The sequence below is a fragment of the Mixophyes fleayi genome, chromosome 3 (assembly GCF_038048845.1).
Source record: "Mixophyes fleayi isolate aMixFle1 chromosome 3, aMixFle1.hap1, whole genome shotgun sequence".
Classification (NCBI taxonomy): Eukaryota; Metazoa; Chordata; class Amphibia; order Anura; family Limnodynastidae; genus Mixophyes; species Mixophyes fleayi.
This window is the reverse complement of record NC_134404.1, coordinates 144,360,880-144,385,695: the sequence shown is the minus strand read 5'-3', so window position 1 is coordinate 144,385,695 and position 24,816 is coordinate 144,360,880. Positions and strand designations below refer to the sequence as shown.

General features: G+C 43.3%; 1 protein-coding gene and 1 pseudogene across 1 annotated transcript in view; both read left to right on the top strand.

Annotated features, from left to right (window-relative positions):
- LOC142144086 (glutathione S-transferase 3-like) overlaps nt 1–24,816 on the top strand; it is a 134,611-nt gene that overhangs the window by 53,486 nt on the left and 56,309 nt on the right. The window lies entirely within an intron of this gene.
- Nucleotides 1,000–24,816, top strand: part of LOC142142789 (glutathione S-transferase 3-like) — a 29,527-nt pseudogene continuing 5,710 nt past the window's right edge.

Sequence of the window (24,816 nt, the reverse complement as noted above, 5' to 3'; positions counted from 1 at the left end):
CCCATATTATAATCCACCACATCATCCAATGCCATCTTCTACAGCAAGTAAACACCGGGCTTTGCCCACCTGTATCTCTGTATTACATTGTCATCATACTACCTAGCTGGGGCTGCTCTTCTGGTCGGTTTCATTCATGTCATCTTATTTTATTATTAGGAAATGAACTGCCATATTATCTACCAGCATTTCTGCCACTGCTGACACTCATTCATTCATTTTATTCATTTGTTTGCACCAATGTTAACTTATTTTTTATCAGGAAATGTATCCTTTATTAAACTGTCGTCTGACAGTTTAATAAGGATACAGTTAGAGCAATATCAGACTTTAGGTTGAATTAATTTTGTATGTTGACATTTTAAAAGTGGGCCTGAAATCACAAGCTCTAATCTAATATTATATCAATAAGTTGTATGTATTAGTGCTGCATCATACACAAGTGTGTTTCATACAGATATGTTGCTGTTGCTGCATTTATTGGATTTCAACATTGTCTGAATGTTGGAATGCTCTGATTAGCTACTGGGCCATCACTGAGAGCCTTATAATCTTCTAATTGGCTACAGACTCCTTCCAATCTTACCCACTACAAAACCTCTTACATGTAGTCATTGCTGAAAAAGATTTAAATACGCACTATACCAAGTGAAAGACTTCTCAAAACGTTCTACATCTTATGTGTTTCCCAAATGCTGTTGACTTATTTTTATTTATTTACCTGTTGTATCCATCTCACTCCTTCTTCATCTGACAGGCTCTCCCTAATGCCAGTGCTAAGGAAAGTGGGGGGGATAATTCATCAGACCTTCTGGTTCTTTAGTAGAAATATGGTAGTGTAGTTTTGGAAAGAAAAATTTATTCTAAATATCATTTTATTTTAACATACAATGAAATAAAAATGATGGTACAAAAAATGTTACAAAATTATGTTTATGTGGGAATGTTATATCAATTTACACTATCAATCTTCTAACTATTGCTTGTTTTTAGAAGTAATTATGGCTGAGAAACCAAGACTCCACTACTTCAATGGACGCGGTAGAATGGATTGTGTTAGGTGGCTGCTAAGTGCAGCTGGTGTTGCGGTTAGTATAATACTAGGCAGTAATGTCACAAGCATGTGAACCCGGAATGACTGGTATTCACCACACCAAACTGTGAGCAGAACTTTAGCTAAAGTTCAATGATCCGTATGGTAAACCTATGCTTTGTCTGTGCACTGCTCTGCATTTCCTGTATGGCCACTAAGTATTTTTTTTTCCATTGTGATCACTGATCCTTCAGTTCACTCTTCATTCACTGGTGACACTTCCCAGCTGAGGGATCCACCAATTCTGGTCTATAAAACCTAGGAAGACATCTCATGATAATTTTGTTCACTTGCTGTAAATGTACTTATCATAAAATGTAATATTTATAAGGAGAAAATCTCTGCTTACATCAATCAAAATTACAAGTTCTTTATTGACCTTAGTTTAGCTCCCAGTCTGGTTTTTACATTCAGGATCAGAATTGAAATGTTTGAATGCAGGATGGAATATAGACAACATGGCCTGACTCATGCTCTGTTGCAGCTTGCAAACAAGTTGCGTTTTAGAAAATAGCACAGAACTTGTGTATAGTTATGACCATATTGAAGTCCAAGTGGATCTCAAGATGCATTTTGATTTGAGAATCTGGTAGTAAGTACACTCTGGTAAATGGTTCTTGCCTTTCGTAGACAGAACAGAGCAGTGCATGAATAAATAAATGGCCATTTCTTAACAGTATAATTATTAATAAAAATATGGATTTTAAATATATATATATATATATATATATATATATATACATATATATATATATATATATATATATATATATATATATATATATATATATATACATACATTAAATACATAATTAAAGCATACATGCCAAGTTTCAAAATAATTTCTCCCCCGGTCATGTGACCTGGGGTAGGAGGAGGGCGTGACACTGCCGAGAACTTCGGCAAATTCGGGAGCCTCCTCGGGAATTCCGGGAGAGTGGGCAAGTATGAATTAAAGATGCTTTTAATGCATACTGTACATGCAATGCCTTTTTATGGTCTATCTTACTTGCATACACATGTTCTGTGCACCTAGTGGCACACATACTAATAATACGTGAAGTTTCTAAATGTAGTTTTTAAAACAAAGACTAAGCCGTGTTTGTCATCCCTATCAGTCAGCTCTCACACTTGCCCTGTAGTGAGTGCAAATTAAACGGCTGAAACCAAGTGTACTCATCAATGTATGAATAGCTTTACTGTACATGACCTTCATTAGTCCACCCCTTTCCTCCCCCATTTTGCCTCTCAAGTCAAAAGCATTAGTAAGTGTCATTTGAATTCAGACATGAATTGTGTTTATTGGTGTAATGTACGTTTCTGACCATGCACAGAGCTATTTCACGCAAGATACTCTACGCAAATGGCCGTACATCTGAACATGAATCAGGGCCCATTTGTGCAAATGTTGACAAATGTAAAGTAATTATTTTTTTTTTATTCACAGTTTGATGAGCAATTCTATGAAACAAAGGAAGAATATGAAAAGTTGCTCAAATGTACAGTATTTTTTTTTTAACTTCAATAAATTTTTATTGAGATTTTCAAAGTTAAATGGGGTACAGAAAAAAGAAGGGGGGACAAGTACAATTGAAGGAACAGGCAAAAGGGGAGACAAAAAAAAAAAAAAAAAAGGGGGGGGGGAGTCACTCGTTTGAAACTGCGATCTTATAACATGCACATTACATTGAACAGCAAAGATAAGATATACACATTGGTCTTTCTTGTAGTACACCAAATGAAGACATATTAAAACCTAGGTAGCTCAAACAACACCCGGGCAGGGCCTATTCATTAAGCTGGGGTTCCTCTAAGAGGGCAGCCGGAGAGGAAGAGGGTGAAAGATTTGAGGCTACTCTTGCTCTACCAGAGCCCTCTGTGACATATTCGTGCCAGCTAAACCATTTGAAAATTGGATTGGAGGCGGATGACGTATAGGGCACATCCGTTGTCTCCATCTCAAAACTATACTGAATTTTAGACACAACCTTAGTGATGCTGGGGGGAGCAGGGGACTTCCAGTTCTGAGCTATTGCTGCTCTAGCAGCTATTAGTATGTGTCCTAATACATAGCGCTTATAGCTAGGGATCACAGACTGGTATTTATGTAGAAGGGCTACCTCCGGGTCAAGAGTGACAGAAACTCGCAGGACCTCCGAGATCAAAGCGGATATCTCGCCCCAGAACGCCTGAATCACCGGGCATGTCCAAAAGACATGATAAACATCTGCTATCTGACCACATTGACGCCAGCAGAGTCTAGACTGACTTGGCCATATCTTATGGAGGCGATCCGGGGTGAGATAGAGCCGATTAAGGAGCTTAACATGCATTTCGGTGTGATTGATGCATCTAGACATGCGATGTGAGGATATGAAGATCTTTTCCCACTGCTGGGGAGTGAGAATCAGGCCGATATCTGCCTCCCAACGTGCTTGGGTTGGAGTCTTGGAGGCTGGGACCAGGGACTGGAAATAGCGGTACCAGAATGTTATTCCTCCCCTACTACCCGCCTTTGTTAGTCTATCTAGAACCTGAGCTGGTAGTGCGGACAGAGCATGGGGGGTCCTGGAGGCTGCCCTCACCCAGTGTCTAATTTGCATATATTTAAACATCTCGGACTGAGGCAGATTATATTTGTCCCTAAGTACGTTGAAGGGGAGGAAAAGGGACTGCGCAAACATATTCGCCAGAGAGACTATCCCTCTATTTTTCCATACCGTAATATTGATATCTGGGATGAGTTTCGCCAGTGCTTGAAGGGAAAGATTACGGGAGGGGAGTACAAAGTCCTTGTGTGACCCAATAAATTTATCCCATACCCGTGAGGCATCCGAGATGGAGAGTAGTTTACGGGCACCCGATGGGCGGTTCGACCTAGGAATCCAAAGTAGGTCCAGCAAGGGGTATCCTACGTATAAAGCCCTCTCGATATCAACCCACGGCTTAGCTGCATGAGGTAGTGACCAGTCTCGGAGGCAGCTCAAAATACAAGCATCCTGGTAAAGTGTTAAGCTGGGAAGCAATAAGCCACCTCTTGACTTTGGTAGGGACATACGTTTGTGTGTAAGGAGGGGACGTTTCTGCCTCCAGACATATGACATCATCAAAGTGTGAAACCTATCCATCATTCGTTTTGGTATAATATAGGGTATGGTACGGAATATATACATAAGTTTTGGTAGTAACATCATCTTGAAGGCCGCTATACGTCCCAGCCAGGAGACCTCAAAGTCAATCCAATTCTTAGCCAGTGAGGAGAGGTGAAGGTAGATCGGGGAAAAATTTACTTCAAAGACTGCAGATAAATTTGGCGGAATATGGATACCTAAATATGACAAAGAGTCTTTGACCCACACAAAAGGAAATTTCTTTTGTAAGTTTGAAAGGGAAGATTGTGGTATATTAATGGGAAGGGCTTCGGATTTTGTAATGTTCAATTTATAAAATGATGCTTCGCTAAACCGGTCTAAGATATGCTTCAAAGTTGTCAACGATGTCTCCGGACTGGTTACAAACAGAAACACATCATCAGCAAATAGGCATACCTTCTGTCTATGTGAATGAATGTTAATACCTGGAAAGTTGTCCGCCTGCCGAATTGTATGGGCCAGGGGTTCTATGGCCAAAACATACATTAACGGGGAAAGAGGGCACCCCTGCCTCGTGCCATTAGTGATGGGAAATGAAGGTGATAAGAAACCGTTACTGAAGACTTTAGCGGAGGGATCTTGATATAGGGCTAATATGGAGTGGAGAACTCTTCCCTGTAAGCCAAATTTGCACAAAACCTCCTTCATGTACTTCCAATGAAGTCTGTCAAAAGCCTTTTCCGCGTCCAAGGAGAGCAGAATAACTTCCTCCGAGAGCCCAGAGAGGAGGTCCACAACATTTAATATGCGTCGGGTGTTGTCCGAGGCCTGACGGCCTACTACAAAGCCAACCTGGTCCGGATGGATCAGGTGTGGTAAGAGGGGATTCAGACGATCAGCAAGCAGTCTAGCGTAAATTTTCAGGTCTGTATTAAGCAATGCTATTGGTCTATAGTTCTTACAGTCTGAGTGGTCCTTGCCAGGTTTCGGTATAGTAATAATCTGTGCTTCCAACATCTCTGTTGGGAAGCCCCCTCCCTCCGAAACGCTATTATACAGGTTAGTGAGGAGAGGGGAAACTTCGGTCCCAAAGACAGTATAGAATGCATTAATGAAACCATCCGGGCCAGGAGCCTTATCTTTTGGAAGGGATTTAATGATTCTCTCAACCTCTCCCTGGGTCCAAGGAAGATTGAGCGATTGTAAACTATCAACGTCTAACAAGGGAAGGTCTAGGTGTTGAAGGAATGCGGAAATAGAGGCCTCAGATGGTTTAAAGATATTGCCATCATCCTGGAGGTTATAAAGTTTAGAGTAAAATTTGGCGAACTGATTAGCTATGGCCGCTGGGTTGTATATCTTGTTACCTCTAGGACCGTGCAATACTTTAATACGATTCCTAGCTTGCTTGCCTCTTAATTTTCGGGCTAGGAGACGACTGGCCCTATTACCCATTGTATAGAATTTTTGCCTCAACTTAAGTAAGGAGGATTTCATGCGAGATATGAAGATATTATTTAGCCGTTTCCTCACCTCGTTTATTTCTCTTTGTAAGGTTTTAGATGGACGTGTTTGGTTTTGGAGCTCTAATATCACTAAGTCAGACTCAAGTGTTCGTTGGCGTAGGAGGTATTGCTTCTTTAACCGGGCCCCAATTTGGATAGCAGCACCCCTAACAACCGCCTTCAGGGCACACCAATGTGTCGAAAGGGAGGTGTCAGCTGGGTTATTTAACTGTAAATATTGTGACAATGCCTCAGAGAGAGCAGTCCTAGCCTCCAGTGAAGTGAGTAGATAGCCCGGCATGCGCCAAGGTCTTGGAGGAGCTCTGGCAATATGCAAACTCCAGGACCACTCCATCGGAGCATGATCAGACCACGTAATAGGAAGGATATTGATTGAATCAGTATGCTGGAGTGTCCACTTATCCGACAGAATGATGTCTATCCTAGAATAAGTGTTGTGAACCATTGAATGAAAGGTATATTCTCGGGCACCAGGACACTGCGCCCGCCAGATATCGTAAAGGTCATATTCCGCTAAGAGCTTACGGAAAGCAGTAGAGGGGCCAAGGGTGGGGTCAGGACCGGATGACCTCTGAGGCCTGGACTTATCGACCTTCGGGTCCAAAGTCAAATTAAAGTCTCCCAATAACACCAAGTGACCCTTTCGGACTTTTTGAATCTCCTCGCACAGGGCCTTGAGGAAGGGAATTTGACGGGAATTTGGCGCATATAATGAAACTATAGTTATTGGCTTGTCCTCTAGGAGACCTGTCAGAATGATGTACCTCCCCGACTTATCTTCTAACTTTGAATGGAGTTGGAAATGAACACGGGCGCTAAAGAGAACAGCCACTCCATTTCTTTTAAAAGGGCCGTTTGCAAAGTAACCTAATGGGAATCTCGAGTCCCTCAGCTGCGGTGGGGCATGGGAGGAAAAATGGGTTTCCTGAAGAGCCACAACGTCTGCTTTATGTTTATGGAATGTGGTGAGCGCTAGGCGCCGTTTGTTGGGGGAGTTAAGACCTTTAGTGTTTAAAGTATAAAACTTAACCATACTCTAGAGGGTCATGGTAAAACGATTTACAAAACGAGGGTAGATGATGCACTGGAAATTTAAGTCTGGAGTGACTGGGAAAAAGAAGGGGGGGGTTAGAAGGGAGGGGGAAGAGGGAACAAAGGGAATAGTAATGGGATGGACTGACCCGAGGAACTGGGTCAGAGTATTTGCCACATGGGTAAGAGTGTGACAAATTATTTAACATGTGGGGGGGTAGTTGGAACAAGTTCCCACCCGCGGAGCACCCAAAAAATTATAAAAACTCATTAAAACATATCTTAGTCAAACAGAATTACTAATATTACTTGTGGTTATACTTATCAAATCGGGATTAGATCCCTTGAGACATCAACATATAAAGCAGGAATACAACTCAGTCTCTGGAAACCTGGGACCATTCAGCCTGTGGAGGGGGCCTGCCTGCAGAAGATCCAGACGGTGTGGAGATACGCCACTCCTCTAGCAACTTGATGCCAGCCTCCACGGAGGAAATAACATAAGTAGAGTCTTCGTAGCGGACCAGCAGTTTCACCGGGAAGCCCCATCTGTAGGTGATGTTATTGGCCCTCAGAACCGACGTGATTGGCTGCAGGCTGCGTCTTTGGTTAATGGTGGTAAGTGAGAGATCCTGGAAAAGCTGAAGCTCTCCGAGGGATGCCTCGCTGCTAGGATCCCGAGCCGCTCTAAGGATCGCCTCTTTGACATGATAGAAGTGGACCCTGAGCAGAGTGTCTCTTGGAGCATTCCCTGGAGCAGTGCGTGGACGTGGGAGACGATGTATACGATCTATCAAAAGGTCTTTAGCGTCCAGAGATGGTAGAAGTCTGCTGAATAGGGAAGCAGCGTAGCTCTGGAGATCAGCATTTGCAATAGATTCCGGTATGCCTCTTATCTTAATATTATTTCTGCGAGAGCGATCCTCCAGATCTGCGACCTTTTCTCTTAGAGACAGGACTTCGCTTTGTAGAGAGTTATGCGAAGAGCTAAGAGCGTTGTGTGAGGAATAAAGATCGTTATGCGAAGAGACCAGTTCTCCAAACTTCGTCTCCAGGTGATCCGTTCGTTCTCCCAGTTCCGTCACATCAGTTTTCAACCCGCCGATCGCTGCCTTCACCTCAGAGGTCAGGTCCGCCCTTAGTGCAGTCAGCATCTGATGTAGGGCACGAACTGTTAGCGGGGCATCTAGGGCTGTATCAGAGCCCTGGTCAGATAGTGGAGCACTCATAGTGGAAGCTGCCGGCTCTGGTGTCTGTCGTAACGGAGACGGGCCTTTTGATGTAGAAGGTGAGGTCGTTGATTTTGGTTTTGGTTGAAATTTGATCGGAGGGGCCAAAGCAGTAGTAATAGGTTTAAGCTTTTTGGGAGGCATGGTTTCCCAGGCAAGGCTTCAGGGTCTCAAGATCTGTAGATAAACTCTGCGTACATAAAGTCTCAGGAGGGTACCTCGCGGGTGGGAAAGTGTTGTAAGACTTCAAAAGGCCACCATTGGACTGCTCACCCCCATCCGGGTCACAAGAGGGGACATCTCGCAACAGGGGTACCTCACTATCCGGCCAGACCTTTGCTCTGTCTGCAGCCGATGGGGACTGATGGGTCGAAGTGGCACTCCTGTTGCCTCAATCCCTGCCAGGCTCTCCCCGGAGACACAGAAGAGAAGAGGATGGGGAGGCAATTACTTGTGAAAGCACCTCAGCCCACAGCAGCCGCCGACCGGGAGTCCTCCCCTCCGCCAACCGGAAGTCCTCCCCTCCGCCAACCGGAAGTTATATCCCTGGAGATCTGTCAATGGCCCCCAGAGCTGAGAGAGGCTCCCTGAGTCAGCCACAGCCTGCCCCCACTCACCGCCTATATCCGCCGGCTGGATTGGGCAGAAGCAGCCTGTCTCCGCTACTGCCGCCGAAACCGGAAGTGCGGAGGTATGCGCTTCCGGTCTGCGCGAGTCCACAATCTGGAGGCTCCGGTGGGTGTAGAAGAGCGCCAAGCAGCCAGGGAGGGCCCCAGGGAGCAGACAACAGCCTGTGCAGGATCCGGCCAGCGCGTGGTGGTCGCGCCAATACCCCTCTCACCGCTCTGGACAGCTGGGGTCAGATGGAGGATATTTATGTGGCTGCAGCTTGGCACAGGTAAGTCCGTGGGTTCTGATGATGCCACACAGTATATTTGGGGGGTCCAAAGATGCGGGAATCTTAGCAAATTGTGGAGCCAAGGAAGAGCTCTGGAAGTTCCTGTCCTTCCAGGATGGCTGCCAAACCACGCCCCCGTACAGTATTTTTTTTATTTCATAAGTACTGTAGTAGCTACATTTATATGGTGCACATTCACTTTTGCATTGTTAATATAAATGACCAAAACTAGTTGTCTGAAATTAGCACTTATGATGAATGTGTTGATTTTTTTTACAATTCATAGACAAAATATGCAATCATCTATTGGAAAGTAAATATATTAGGGATGTGCACCGGCGACTTTTGAGGTCTCGTGTTTTGTGTTTTGGATCCGGATTTTCGTTATTTTTGGGGTTCGGATTTGTCTCGCAAAACACTTGACGAAAGGTCTCGGTTCGGATTTAAGGTTTTGGATTCGGATTTTTTTTGAAAAAAACATAAAAAGTTTAAAAATCAAGTTTTTGGGCTTATTTTCACTCCTAGGCTATTATTAACCTCAATAACATTCAATAACAAGCATTTCCACTAATTTACAGTGTATTCTGAACACCTCACAATATAGTTATTAGTCCAAAACGTTGCAACAAGGTATCTTTCTGGACTGCGTAGAGGAGTGGGTCACCACAATATATATTAAAAACCCTGAACTTTTATGATTCGCACCAATAAATGTACCTGGACTGCGTAGAGGAGTGGGTCACCACAATATATATTAAAAACCCTGAACTTTTATGAATCGCACCAATAAATGTACCTGGACTGCCTAGAGGAGTGGGTCACCACAATATATATTAAAAACCCTGAACTTTTATGATTCGCACCAATAAATGTACCTGGACTGCCTAGAGGAGTGGGTCACCACAATATATATTAAAAACCCTGAACTTTTATGAATCGCACCAATAAATGTACCTGGACTGCGTAGAGGAGTGGGTCACCACAATATATTAAAAACCCTGAACTTTTATGAATCGCACCAATAAATGTACCTGGACTGCGTAGAGGAGTGGGTCACCACAATATATATAATAAGAAAACCATCAACTTGTTTGATTCGCACCAATAAATGTACCTGGACTGCGTAGAGGAGTGGGTCACCACAATATATTAAAAACCCTGAACTTTTATGAATCGCACCAATAAATGTACCTGGACTGCGTAGAGGAGTGGGTCACCACAATATATTAAAAACCCTGAACTTTTATGAATCGCACCAATAAATGTACCTGGACTGCGTAGAGGAGTGGGTCACCACAATATATTAAAAACCCTAAACTTTTATGAATCGCACCAATAAATGTACCTGGACTGCGTAGAGGAGTGGGTCACCACAATATATTAAAAACCCTGAACTTTTATGAATCGCACCAATAAATGTACCTGGACTGCGTAGAGGAGTGGGTCACCACAATATATATAATAAGAAAACCATCAACTTGTTTGATTCGCACCAATAAATGTACCTGGACTGCGTAGAGGAGTGGGTCACCACAATATATTAAAAACCCTGAACTTTTATGAATCGCACCAATAAATGTATCTGGACTGCGTAGAGGAGTGGGTCACCACAATATATTAAAAACCCTGAACTTTTATGAATCGCACCAATAAATGTACCTGGACTGCGTAGAGGAGTGGGTCACCACAATATATTAAAAACCCTGAACTTTTATGAATCGCACCAATAAATGTACCTGGACTGCGTAGAGGAGTGGGTCACCACAATATATTAAAAACCCTGAACTTTTATGAATCGCACCAATAAATGTACCTGGACTGCGTAGAGGAGTGGGTCACCACAATATATATAATAAGAAAACCATCAACTTGTTTGATTCGCACCAATAAATGTACCTGGACTGCGTAGAGGAGTGGGTCACCACAATATATTAAAAACCCTGAACTTTTATGAATCGCACCAATAAATGTATCTGGACTGCGTAGTGTGGTGGCCCCGGTACACAATTTGGTACCGAGGCCACAATATAATTTAAAAATTGGGCATCAACTGTCACCGTTGTTTAATATCTGATACACCTAAATATGGACTGCACAGTGGAGTGGCCCCGGTAGTAAATTTGGTGCCGGGGCCACAATACCTCCTCCAACTTCCAAGTGTAGTGTTTATAAAGACAGACAGCGTCGAAGTGTTATTAGTTGACTTTCTTAACCCTAAAATTGTCCCTGTTGCAAATATTCGTGCAATGGACAGTTACTTTTTTATTGAAAGACTCAAGCTTTCAAGTGTAGTGTTTATAAAATATAAACAACAATACAGTAGTTTTAGAGCACGTCAATACCTCTTGTTTTAAATTATGACACAGCATTTTACTTTTGGTTTAATTTCTTGAATTTTTTTAAATTTGGTTTTACTTTTTGAACATGGCAAACGACTGTTGATTGGTCATATAATGCAAAAAAAAAAGTTCCAAGATGGAATTGTCCTTGGGCCCTCCCACCCACCCTTATGTTGTTGAAATAGGACATGCACACTTTAACAAACCAATCATTTCAGCGACAGGGCCTACCAAACAACTGTGGCTGAAATGATTGGTTTGTTTGGGCCCCCACACCAATAAAACAATTCATCTCTCCCTGTACAAAATAAACAGGCTCTACTGAGGAAAGATGTCGTCCTTATCCTCAACCTCTGATTCCTCTCCCCCTACAGTGTGTACTTCCTCCTCCTCACACATTATCAATTCGTCCCCGCTGGACTCCACAACCACAGTCCCTCTGTACTGTCTGGAGGGCAGTGCTGTACTTCATTGAGGAATTGATTATTCATTTTTATAAACATCATTTTTTCAACGTTGTGAGGAAGCAACCTCCTTCGCCGCTCACTGACCAGGTCCCCGCTGCACTAAAAACTCTTTCCGAGTACACACTGGAGGGGGGACAACTCAGTTAAAAAATAGAGCCAGTTTGTACAGGGGCTTCCAAACTGCCTTTTGGAGTTCTACCACGTCACTACCTCTAGTTAATTTAGATTGCAAGGCTTGTAAATATAAATACTTTGAAGATAAAAAAAAGCAGGCTGCACAGACTGTGGAGCTAGAAAGTGAAATTAAATGGACCACGTTACTTTGGTGGCTATCTATGCCCCCCCCCCCCCCCGCCCTACACTTGTAGTTGAATATAAATAAAGCAGCCTGCATAGACTGTAGAACTAGCAATTCAAATATACAAAGAAATGGACAAAGGCAGTTTGGTATCTGTCTGCATCAGATCCCCTCTCCACTAGGAGTAAAACAGAAAACTTTTCAGCCGTTATATAATCTAGAATATAAATAGAAATTGAGAAATGCAATTTGGTATCTGTCTGCATCATAATCATCAACATCCTCCTCAGCGCCAGCTACATCAATATCCTCCTCCCAGTGTACAACATTCACACCTTCATTAGCCAAATCTGTAACTGGACTGTGGGTGATCCTTCCAGCATATGCAGAGGGCGTGCTGCAAATGCTGGATGGAGTCACCTCTTCCCGTACAGTGATGGGAAGGTCAGGGTTCACAACCAACAACACCCTTGGACTCGCCTTGGGGATTTGTGATGTCATCTGTTTAGAAGGCAGAGTTCTTTGTTGTTTTGTTGTTGCTGACAGCATAACTCTCTTAAATTTTTTGTAGGGGGGGGGAGGAGGGCTTAGATCCTTGGGTGAAGCTGGACCACTAGTCATGAACACGGGACAGGGCCTAAGCCGTTCCTTGCCACTACTTGTCGTAATTGGCATATTGCCAACTTTACGTTTCTCCTCAGATGATTTTAAGTTTCTTTTTTTGCTGTTTTTTGAGAACTTGGGCTTTTTGGATTTTACATGCCCTGTACTAGGAGATTGGGCATCGGGCTTGCCAGACGACGTTGATGGCATTTCATCGTCTATGTCATGACTAGTGGCAGCAGCTTCAGCATTAGGAGGAAGTGGGTCTTGATCTTTCCCTACTTTATCCTCCAAATTTTTGGTCTCCATTATATGTAGCACAAGATACTGCAGAATGTGTGAACTTGGTAATATTGCAGTACCAATGGACTTATACTGCTGGATTGGTTTTGCAAATTTGGTTATAATTATTATATATTTTTTTTTTTTTAAATTTTTTATTTTTTTTTACTTTTTTTTTATTTTTAAAAAACTTGGGAATAGTGGGGAAATAACTATGCCCTTAGAAGCACAGAGCACAGGACACAGCACCACTGGACTGAACAGGACACGGCACAGGACCCAGCAGCACTACGGAACTCAGCAGGACAGAGCACAGGACACAGCACCACTGGACTGATACTGCAGAATGTGTGAACTTTGTAATATTGCAGTACCAATGGACTTATACTGCTGGATTGGTTTTGCAAATTTGGTTATAATTATTATATATATTTTTTTTTTTTTAAATTTTTTATTTTTTTTTACTTTTTTTTATTTTTTAAAAACTTGGGAATAATGGGGAAATAACTATGCCCTTAGAAGCACAGAGCACAGGACACAGCACCACTGGACTGAACAGGACACGGCACAGGACCCAGCAGCACTACGGACCTCAGCAGGACAGAGCACAGGACACAGCACCACTGGACTGATACTGCAGAATGTGTGAACTTTGTAATATTGCAGTACCAATGGACTTATACTGCTGGATTGGTTTTGCAAATTTGGTTATAATTATTATATATTTTTTTTTTTTTTTAAATTTTTTATTTTTTTTTACTTTTTTTTTATTTTTTAAAAACTTGGGAATAATGGGGAAATAACTATGCCCTTAGAAGCACAGAGCACAGGACACAGCACCACTGGACTGAACAGGACACGGCACAGGACCCAGCAGCACTACGGAACTCAGCAGGACAGAGCACAGGACACAGCACCACTGGACTGATACTGCAGAATGTGTAAACTTTGTAATATTGCAGTACCACTGGACTTTTACTGCTGAATGTGTGAACTTGGTAATATTGCAGTACCAATGGGCTTATACTGCAGGATTGGTTGTGCAAATTTTGTGGTAATTAAAAAAAATTAAAGTAGTTTTTGGTATTTTTTAAAAAAAACTTTTTTTTATTTTTTTAAACACAGGGGAATATTGGGGAAATAACTATGCCCTTAAAAGCACAGAGCACAGGACACAGCACCACTGGACTGAACAGGACACAGCACAGGACCCAGCAGCACCACTGACCTCAGAAGGACAGAGCACAGCACACAGCACCACTGGACTGATACTGCAGAACACAGCACAGCACAGCACAGCACAGCACAGCACAGAACTAAACAGCACAGCACAGAACTAAACAGCACAGCACGAGATCTACCAGGACAGAGGACCACCTAACACACCCTCCCTCTACCCTGATCAATGCCCGAGTGAAGATGGCGGCGACTAGCGGGGAATTTATAGGATCCGAGTATCGCGAGATCCGACAACGGGATTATGAGTCAGAGCCTCAGTTTCACATTTGAATTTGGCGCCAATACCCGGATCTGTCTCGGATCCGACTCGGATCCGCAACGTTCGGGTGGGCTCGGATTTCATAAATCCGAGTGCGCTCATCCCTAAAATATATCACCTTAGTTATTGAGTATGGGAAAGTAAAGATTTATTTTAAGCATGTATTGCATCTATTCTTGTCTTGAACATGTCTGTCTGCACATTTGGGTCATTATACTGGGATTAACAAACAGCTCATGTGATCCATGATTACAACTCTCTCCAGAGACGGCTTTATCTATACAATTTAGATAGTGAGCAATTGGCCTGATATCGCAGTGTGTGGCCCCAAAATCACCACCATGCCAGATAATGGTCCTATCTGTAAATGGGATCATTATTTGGCAAAGCAGAAAATGTGGTCAGATGACCATTATCGTAGCATGAGTGTGCTGTCATCTTCTGACTACAATCACAGACCACAACAAAGCTAGAAGTGATCTGGCCACTTGACCTAAGATGATCAGCTGGATCTCATCCAACCTGTCCGCTCACATATAGCCAAATTATATACTAATTCTGCAGTTCAGGTTGAGTGGTGGGGACAGCTCATGTGCAGCCACCTTTAGACCTACACACTATGGAATAATGATAACATGCATACATATTTGTGAATAATGAGAAAGTGATTATTAGATGTTTTTCTGTTCCCTCCTACATATTACATACCCAGTCTGTGACCTAGCATGACTTGTTTAACATTTATAGGAGTCTCCTAAATGGGGACAGTTCCATTGGGAATAGAATGATGGGTGTCTTTTCTTTTTCCTAATAGTCAAGTTTATGATTGCTGCAGGCACTTTGGTGTAGACAAGTTCATTTCAGTGTTGCCTGCTAAGAACAGAATTGCATTCAACATCATTTTATTAAAAGCCATTTATCCTGAATCCACCAAGTCATGGTTCCCATCATTATATCTTCTAGTAAAGGAGTCTGGATTCGAAAGGGTTGTAGGAGATTTTATCTCAGCCTTCTGATAGACTCTTTCTTTTAAAGCAGAGAGAGAGAGACACACACACAGAAAAATTAACAAAATGATTTGAAATATTTGTTTTTATCTCTAGACTGGATATGAGTGCAATTTTCCACACTGCTCTGTGAAATATTCTCCTCATCCCACATTTTGCCACAAAATATTGAATCTTTCACCAGCATTTGGCCTTCAATGTTCCCAGTCCTACTACAGACGCAGTGTGAATTCTAACTGTCATCATCCCAAATCTATGCCTAGACTATAAATTCTGCATAATATTGATTTCCAAATGCAGTGTGGAGTGGCATTATATGACATGGCAAAGATAAAGTGGAACACAATGATTGTATTTCTAATTTGACTCTTTTCATGAGCAAGGCTGACAAGATTTTGTTCATCTCTTCCCCAGAGCTAATCTAAGCTCTAATCAAAGCCTAAACATGAATCTAAATTAAGCTCTATCACTATTTTAATAGGTCTCTGTATTTACTCCTCAATTTCGTAAAAAAAGCAATAACTCCTTTAATAATAGTGATTCATTTGTAAGTCAGTTGAAACTTTATTGTTCTCAAAGGAAGTTGATTATACTTTTTAGTGTTCAGTCCTAAATTTCACCTCCCATTATGCAAAGGGGATTAGACGCCCCACTAATGTGATAAAGCAGCTCTGGTTCTATTTACCTGCATGAATAAGGAACAACTGTGTGAGGCTTGAATGGTTTCTATTATTTGTTCACTGAAGTCTGACATGTCTTCCACATACAATGCTTTACAAAACCTGCTCCAAATTCATGTGACCCGCCAAAAAAGGTCAATATTTTGCTTTCAAAATGTGAATTTGTTTAAAAATAATCTATATTGTATTACATCGTCAATTTTACTAACATAAATAAATAAATTTATTCTGGCAAATGTACACCAGGTAATTGATTCCAAAAGTCTCATTTTCTGGAGAGCAGCGCCAATTCAAATAATAAGTTGCTGAGTGGATATTTATTGCCACGGTTACCAGCATTGTTCAACACCGCTGTGTGCAAACTAGATACTTACCCCATCTATGCTGCACAGGCCCTATCTGTTTCCCTTCAGTGATTCTCTCTTAGGCTGGGCATACTACAGTGCTCTCAGCTGACTATTGGGTCAATCGAGTGATAAATTACTGTTTGGGTCAATATCGCTTTAGTGTGTATGCTAAAATCTCTTTCCAATGCCGTTTTCTGCAGTGTGTACAAAATAACGGCCAATTGCCTGATCAACTGCCGATAGTTTCTCAAACAGCGTCTCCTTTCTGGGCTTGTATATTTAAACGTATGTTGTTGTCTCTACATCTCCCACATGGTGTGGTGTCATAACATCAATCAAATGGGAATAATGTGCTTGATTTAAATTTATTTAGCATATTGCTTCCTGGAGGCCATATATCGCTTCAGTATGTACGGAGTCACAATCTTTTGAGACGAGGTTACGACAGACAAAAAAACACACTCTGGACGCTAAATCGTGCAAAAATAATTTAAACCGTGTATAGTGTGTATGCATGAATTGACTGACTGATCGGAACAATCGGATATACAGTATAACTTTAACTCTGAAAAGTATCTAATGTAAACATGGTTCTTCTAAATCCAGTATGGAGTTTATGGGGGGCGTGGCTAGATCGCCATACTAGTAGGCTGCTTTTTACTGGAGCTCCGTCCAATAGACTGTATAAAACACCTAAATTGGGCTTATTCACCAACCTGAATTTGTCCAGGACGCCTATAACCCTGCTGTGAAGCTGCTGTGTCGTGTCAGGTGCAGCTGTGATTTACAGGCTTACACCTGAGCCGCCTATACTCTTAGCTCAGGGTCACCTCTGCACGCTCCTCCGCCTGTCTCTGTGTCCGCTCAGCGGCACGGCCGGGTCTCCCCTGCGGCTATCCCTGCTACCCGCCATCCACCTTGCCTTTGGGAGGACGCGCGACATCCGGAGGCTGCTGGTTGGATCTACGCTGAGCTGGAGGGAGGCTCCCGGCCGCCATCGTTCCCTGTGTGGAGGGTGCTGGCCTGAGGGAGAGCGCGGTGAAGAGGCAACGGTTCTGTGCCCCCCGTGGAGGTTCCCCCGTTGTAGCCTGCCATCTGCCTGGTCGGATTTCAGGGCTGAGGAGAGGCCCCGCGGACCGGAAGTTGCGGCAGCCATAGGCTCCATTGGACAGCTTCTCTTCCGGCTTTAGCTCATCTGTACAGATCCCGGGAGGCTTTGGTAGGTGGCACTGCCGCTTCAGCAGGTCCCTTGGGTCCTCTCTGGCTGCCTGTCAGTTTCTCTCTGCTCTGTGGACAAGTAATAAACTGGCCGCCTCATCGAGACTAGGGTGAGTCACAGTGCCCTTGCTGGTGTTTTGGAGCTCTCCCTTGGGGACATCAACAATGTGCCACACTTTAATAACCTCACACTGACTCTCCATGGTACACTTCCTCATATCCCTTACTTAGCTGTTGTGACACAGATGAACCTCTGCTGCAGTGCTGCTGCCACCCAGTGGACAAAGTATAATACTGTCTGAAAGCACTAACATATGTACAATAAATCAAGGGATAGATGCACGTGGTTGGAGTTTGGCACTAAAAGTCTAGCAAATGATAATTGCAGGAGGCCGGTGACCTAATAATTTACACAAGAGTCTTATCCTATCTGAAGAGCGCCTTTCGGGTGACCTGGTGCCCGACGCCATTTCCAACAAACACCCCTTATACGATCACTCACGGTTAACTCCCCCCTAGACTAAGATGTTCTAAATGCTCCAGGCTGGGGCACCAACCCTTCGCAACTGCGGCATTGTCATGTGATAGAAGAAAAGCAGTCCTGTTATGACTTCCAGAGCAAAGCGAACCTCCACAGCAGACTCCTCCAACTTCTTTGACAGAAGTAAAAAACATACTAAACCACAAGCGTCTGCCACGAACCAGCAGCAATCGGGCCGTTCGCCGGGTTCAGAGACGATGGGAGAAGAGGAAGTACCCCCGGCCATGAGACTCCTAATTAGCTCACTAGTTCAAGATATTAAGACAACGTTTCAAAGTGAGCTGAGACAAGCAATCTCATAGTTTCGGAAGGAGATTGGCGAGCTGGGGGGCCGCACTGATGTCTTAGAGTCCAAGGCGGATGAGATCTGTAAGACTGTGGCTAACAATTCGCAAGAAATCACAACACTACGCGCTGATGTGGATTAAGCTAGCGGAAAAATGTGAAGATATCGAAAACAGAGCTCGGAGGAATAACATTCGTCTAAAAAACATCCCAGAGTCGGTGGATACTCGGGCTCTCCCTGGCTTTCTGCTAGGCTTCTTCAAGACTATAATAACAGATGCCACAGACGATGAACTACTTCTGGATAGGGCTCACAGATCCCTGCGCCCTAAGTCTGCCCCGGGCCAGCAACCAAGGGATGTCATCCTCCGCATGCACTTCTACCACATAAAGGAGAAAATCATGCAGGCCACAAGGAACAGGGACTCAATCCCATACCAAGGCAGCGATATCCAGTTGTGCGCAGATCTGGCACCTCTAACCATTCAGAAGCACCGAGATCTGAAAGAGGTCACAAAGGCTTTACGACAACACGGGTACCAATACAAGTGGTGTTTTCCTTTTCAGCTTCAAGTCTTCACAGAAACTAGACCTCTCTTAGCAAAGACTCCGACAGAAGGCGCTTTGATACTGGAAAAACTGGGACTGTCTTCTAACTCTATGTCTTCTACAGATATACCGACTGTGGCACGAGCCCCAAGAACCTCACCGCGACCAGAATGGAACACGGCCTGATAAGGCAGAGATCTTAGCCTCTAGAGACAGACCTCCTTAAGCTGAAACAGAGGTGTGATCCTTCTGAGAACAATGGACAGAGACTATACCTTAAATGGTCTATTTTGCTCTTTAGGTCTCCAAAGATTGCTCTCCTCTCGTCCTTTGTTTTTTTCTACCCCCTCCCCTCTTTTCTTTCCTGACAGGTACGAGCATAACGTTATCGTGATCTCTACATGGACTGATCAGACGTGTCCTGTCTTACTGTTGAAAGAAGATTCACCTGTTTATCTCCGACTCACCCCTCTAGTCTCACAGGGAGAGTTCCGCTTACTTTGAGGTCTTGGCGTAGACTCCTGCCAGCACCACGTGTGCTATGAACTATTCCATACCGGTGATATTTAAGCCTTAATTACTATATTAAGCTGCCAAACTTATATTGTTTTTACACAGATATTTTATGGCTGTCTACTTTTGTACGTTCAGAGGATTCTCTAGTATGTAAATGTTAATGTTAAGTTATTGTACTCTAACTAAATTGGTTGGTGCCCCTCTTTCCTTCTGCTCACACTACCCGAACACAACCTACAACAATCCTCCCCCCCCCTTCCCCAGTCCTCTCCTTCCTTGGTGCGACTCCTTGTAGTAGCACCCACTACTTTACCCGAAGTCGAGCAACCATAGGTCGGACAAACGATGACCGGCCCATACTTCCCCCCCCTTGACAGGTTGCAGACAGCTCAACCCTACACCTTCTCCTCCCCTACCAATTCATCCATCCTTCACCATTCACTTTGTAAGCATAGCCCATTCCACGCATCCCTGATTTCATGGCATCTTGCGGAAACCGCAGACTCGGAGGAGCCCCTCAATGTTAAGTCTCACACTCTCACCACAATATGTCGCTTCATTTACTGACAATAAACGTTAAGGGGTTGAACACCCCCCAAAAGCGTTCCACGCTAATGGCTGCACTTAAAAAGACACGAGCAGAAGTAGTCTTCCTGCAGGAAACCCATCTTACTGAACCGCACACAACGTTTCAGGGGAAACTCTTTTCTCAAACCTTTTTTGCTTCAGCTGCATCTAAACACAGAGGGGTAGCAATTCTTGTACGACCATCAGTACCTCTTAAGGTACGACGCTTAATAGCAGATCCCGAGGGTCGATTTCTCATGTAAGTGGGCACACTGGGCCAGCTTCCGGTCACATTGATTTGTTGCTATGCTCCAAACCAAGGCCAGATCCCATTCCTACAAAAGCTATTTAGCCTTATTAATAAACAAGCGGAGGGCCACCTGCTGATGGGAGGTGATTTCAATGCGATACTGGATCCCAACTTGGATAAATCCCCAACTGTCACAACATCTGCACAAACACCAATGCACCCCACACAACTTTCTAAACAATTTGCTCTCTTACTTAAAGAACATTCTCTGTTGGATGCATGGAGGGTCATCAATGGTACGGACAGGGGGTACACGTTTTACTCTCACCCTCATAATGTATATACCCATATAGACTATTTTCTCGTAGACTCACAGTTAGCAACAAAACTCTGTAAAGCTGAGGTTCATCCGTTTACCTGGACAGATCATATGGGGGTATCACTTGAATTACAAGTAGCAAATCTCCTTAAGCGAAGCTTAACATGGAGGCTGGATGACACTCTTTTACTCAACCCTAAGACATGCTTGGAGCTAACGGAGGCACTTAATGATTACTTTGCCTTGAATGAGTCCCCTGATCGCTCCCCATCCATAGTCTGGGAGGCGCATAAAGCCACAATCCGCGGGCGACTCATCAGCATCGCCTCTGCTCGGCATAGAGAGGAAAAAGAACTGATAGCCACTCTAGAGACTAGTCTTATCTCCCTTCTCCCTCAGGACCAGGGTTCCCTGGACCCATCGCACCTGCGGGAGCTGACAGCGGTGAGGGGCCAGCTCAACGCGGTCCTATCCAAAAAAACAGCCCGCAGTCTTAAATGGACCCAGCAGCTTTTCTACGAAAAAAGTGATAAAGCGGATTCTCTACTGGCTAGGAGGTTGCAGCAGAAACGCACGCGTAACACGATTACATCAATTAAAAACTCACAGGGTGTAGCGACATACAATCCGAGTCAGATAGTGAAGGAATTCCAGACTTACTATTCGTCGCTATATAATTTAGATGCCTCATCTCCACCCCCTCCTGATTTAGAAGACAGAATAAATGCGTACTTATGCTCTTGCCAACTTCCGCGACTTTCTGAAGCAGAGATTGAATTCCTTAATTTAGATATAACGGAGGAGGAAACCATTATTGCCTTACGCGGCATGAAAGTGTCTTCTGCTCCGGGCCCAGATGGCTTCCCAGCCAAATATTATAAAAAATTTGCAGGTGTCCTTAGCCCTAAACTCACCACATGGTTTAATGCCATCCTCGATGGAACCTCCTTTGACCCGGCGACGACCCGATCCCGGATATCAGTAATCCCAAAAGAGGGTAAGGACCCCTCCCTCTGCAGCAGCTATTGTCCCATATCACTTCTAAACGTTGACCTTAAGATATATGCTAAAATTCTTGCGAATAGGGTTAATTCTGTGCTCCCCAGGCTAATACACCCAGATCACGTCGGGTTTGCTCTGGGTAGACAGGCTGCGGACAATACAAGGCGGATCATAGATCTTATTCAAAATATTAATGACAACAAACAACCCTCTCTCCTCATGTCACTCGACGCGGAGAAGGCATTTGACCGCGTTGGCTGGCCCTTCATGATGCAGGCTTTGGCTGCGTATGGCTTCCAAGACCGCTTCCTCAAAGGGGTGTCAGCCCTGTACCATAACCCATCGACCTCGGTCCAGGTGAACGGAGTCTCCTCTCCATCTTTTGTTATCCGAAACGGAACACGACAAGGGTGTCCTCTATCACCCCTTCTATTTGCCTTGGTGATAGAACCCTTAGCTACGAGAATCCGTATAAATCCTAATATAATGGGGATACAACTACCTTCCAGTACCCATAAGATAGCCCTCTATGCAGACGACATTCTCCTCACCCTAACTAACCCTTTAACCTCTCTCCCCAACCTATTTCAAGAGCTTGAAATCTTTTCCACAATATTAAACTTTAAGATAAACACAGACAAAACAGATATCCTTGACCTCCATATTCCCCCTAAGTTAAAGCAACTCCTAGAATTAAATTTCCCATTTCACTGGAATTCTGAACACATAAGATACTTGGGCATAGCCCTCACCAGAAAAGTGGAAAATATCTACCAAGCTAATTACCCTCCCCTCATAGCCTGTATAAAAAAAGACCTAAAAGCATGGGATAAACTCATGATATCCTGGGTGGGAAGGATAGCGTCTGTGAAAATGAACTTACTCCCAAGGTTATTATACCTTTTCCACACTCTCCCTATCAGGGTCTCTATCCTAAAAATGCTACAAACATTAATAATGCGGTTTATATGGTCGAACAAGAGATCCAGGATATCTGCTCGCATTCTACAGCGCTCTCCTGCGGCGGGTGGTCTTGGCATCCCTAATATCCGCAATTACTATTACGCTGCGAGGCTGGCTCAGTGTGTACAATGGCATTCTCCCCCTGGAACTAGGATATGGGTGGACATAGAGTCGGACATACTGGGTGGCTCACCGATTTGCTCTATACTATGACTACCAATCACACAGCGCCCGGTCTCTGTCCGAGCCCATCCAGTGTTGGCCCTATCTCTATCAATTTGGTCTAGATGCAACCGCTTAGCTTCCCTCTCTCCTACTCCCTCGATTCTAGTACCCTTATGGTCTAATCCAGCCTTTACGCCCGGTCTGTCTCGCTCTATGTATTCGGAGTGGGCGGGTAGAGGCAAACTGCTGTTACTCAACCATATAACCAGAACAGAAATATTTCCACAATTCTCGGAGTTGGTGGAACAGTGTGGCTATGTTCCGAGTCAGTTCCATCAGTATCTTCAGATTAGGCACTACCACCAAACAGTCAAAGCTCAATTCTCTTCCAGACCATCCACCACATTTGAGAATCTATGTCTTTCGGGCCCAACCTCCAAAGGACTCATTTCTATTCTATATAATACTTTACTTCCTACCACTCCGCCTGTTAAGGATCGCTTTCAGACGCAGTGGGAGGATGACCTGGGGACTGTACTGGATGAGGAAGAATGGTCAGATGTATTTGATGGTACGGCTCACTGTTCTATAAATGTTCGCATTAAAGAAAATGCTAACAAATTGTTGCATAGATAGTATGGAGTTTATTCTAGGAATCATAATACACTCAAAGTTTAAGTGAACTCAGTGCCTACATGTAGTGGAAGTGGACATTTTATGTACTGAAGAATCAGCCATGAGCATGCAGCCTGTCAATCCACTCAGATGTAGTCACTAAACCATCACACATTTCCTAATAAATATTCCAGCTTAAGCAAAACTCATTTTCTTTGCATCTTTAGCTGGAGATTTGATGTTTCAGCAAGTCCCATTGGTGGAAATAGATGGCCTGAAACTCGTACAAACTAGAGCCATCCTGAGTTACATAGCTGGAAAGTACAACTTGTATGGAAAGGACCTGAAAGAAAGAGCATAGTAAGTACTTATCTTTACTTTTTCTTATGTGGAGTTGGACACATTGAAGCCCCCGAATGTAGGCGGGAAAAGATGGGATCTGGAAAAAGAACATTTACATGTAAATGTAAAGTCACACGCAGCTGAAGATGTGTCCAGCTCTACCACTAGTATATGCACCAGCTTTACATCAAGAGTAACAAGTGCGTATACTTATGCACTATGATAGCATAGGACAGTGTAGGGACACCTAAAAATGTGGCTTGACAGGATTAGTTGTAAAAATAGTAAGAAATTTGCATATCCCTGTTTGTACACAATATAATAGTGTAATGAAGTGTCATACATAGGAGAATAGTGTCTAGACAATGTTATTGATAAATCTCAGTCTCATTTACCATATAAAATATAATTAAATACAGATACAAAATAAAGGTACAAATTAAATACAAACATCTGTTTTCTTCTTTATGAATCAAATGGGAATCTTCTTTCTTTCCTGATGCAGTCCAAATGGAAATATTACTTAATGCAAATAGACGGCCTCACCCTTACATAATATAGCAGCCACACTAATCATTTTAGTAATAAGCTGCACTCAGTCAATCAAAAGCAACTTATAAATGCTGCTGGTCATCATCATTGCATCTTGTTGAACCATCCCTCTAATTTGTGCAAGAGACAATCTTCCTGACAAGTGTAGGGTCTGATTATCCCATAGGTTGGTTAGGCTTAGGGTGAAAGGCTTCTGGGGGGGCGCAATATTTTTGAACATGCAAAATTGTGGCACTAAGAGGTACATACTGAAATTCATTTTACAATATAACAGTGTAGTTGTTCTCCAAAGTAAAACAGAAAACATGGAAAAAAAATGTAGTAAAGTTTTAATCTTGACGTATTCCCATGGTAAAGGCTGAAGACAATGAGTCATCCTTGGGTGGATGCTTGTGGATAAGTGAGTAGGAGATTTAATGATGGCTACAGGTGCATGCGTGACAGTTCTCTCCTCCCTCACATTTTCACCCTCAGTAGCGCTCGTTCATGTCTCCATTCTGCTACACATTTCTAACTTCAATGAAAACTGACAAAGACGTCC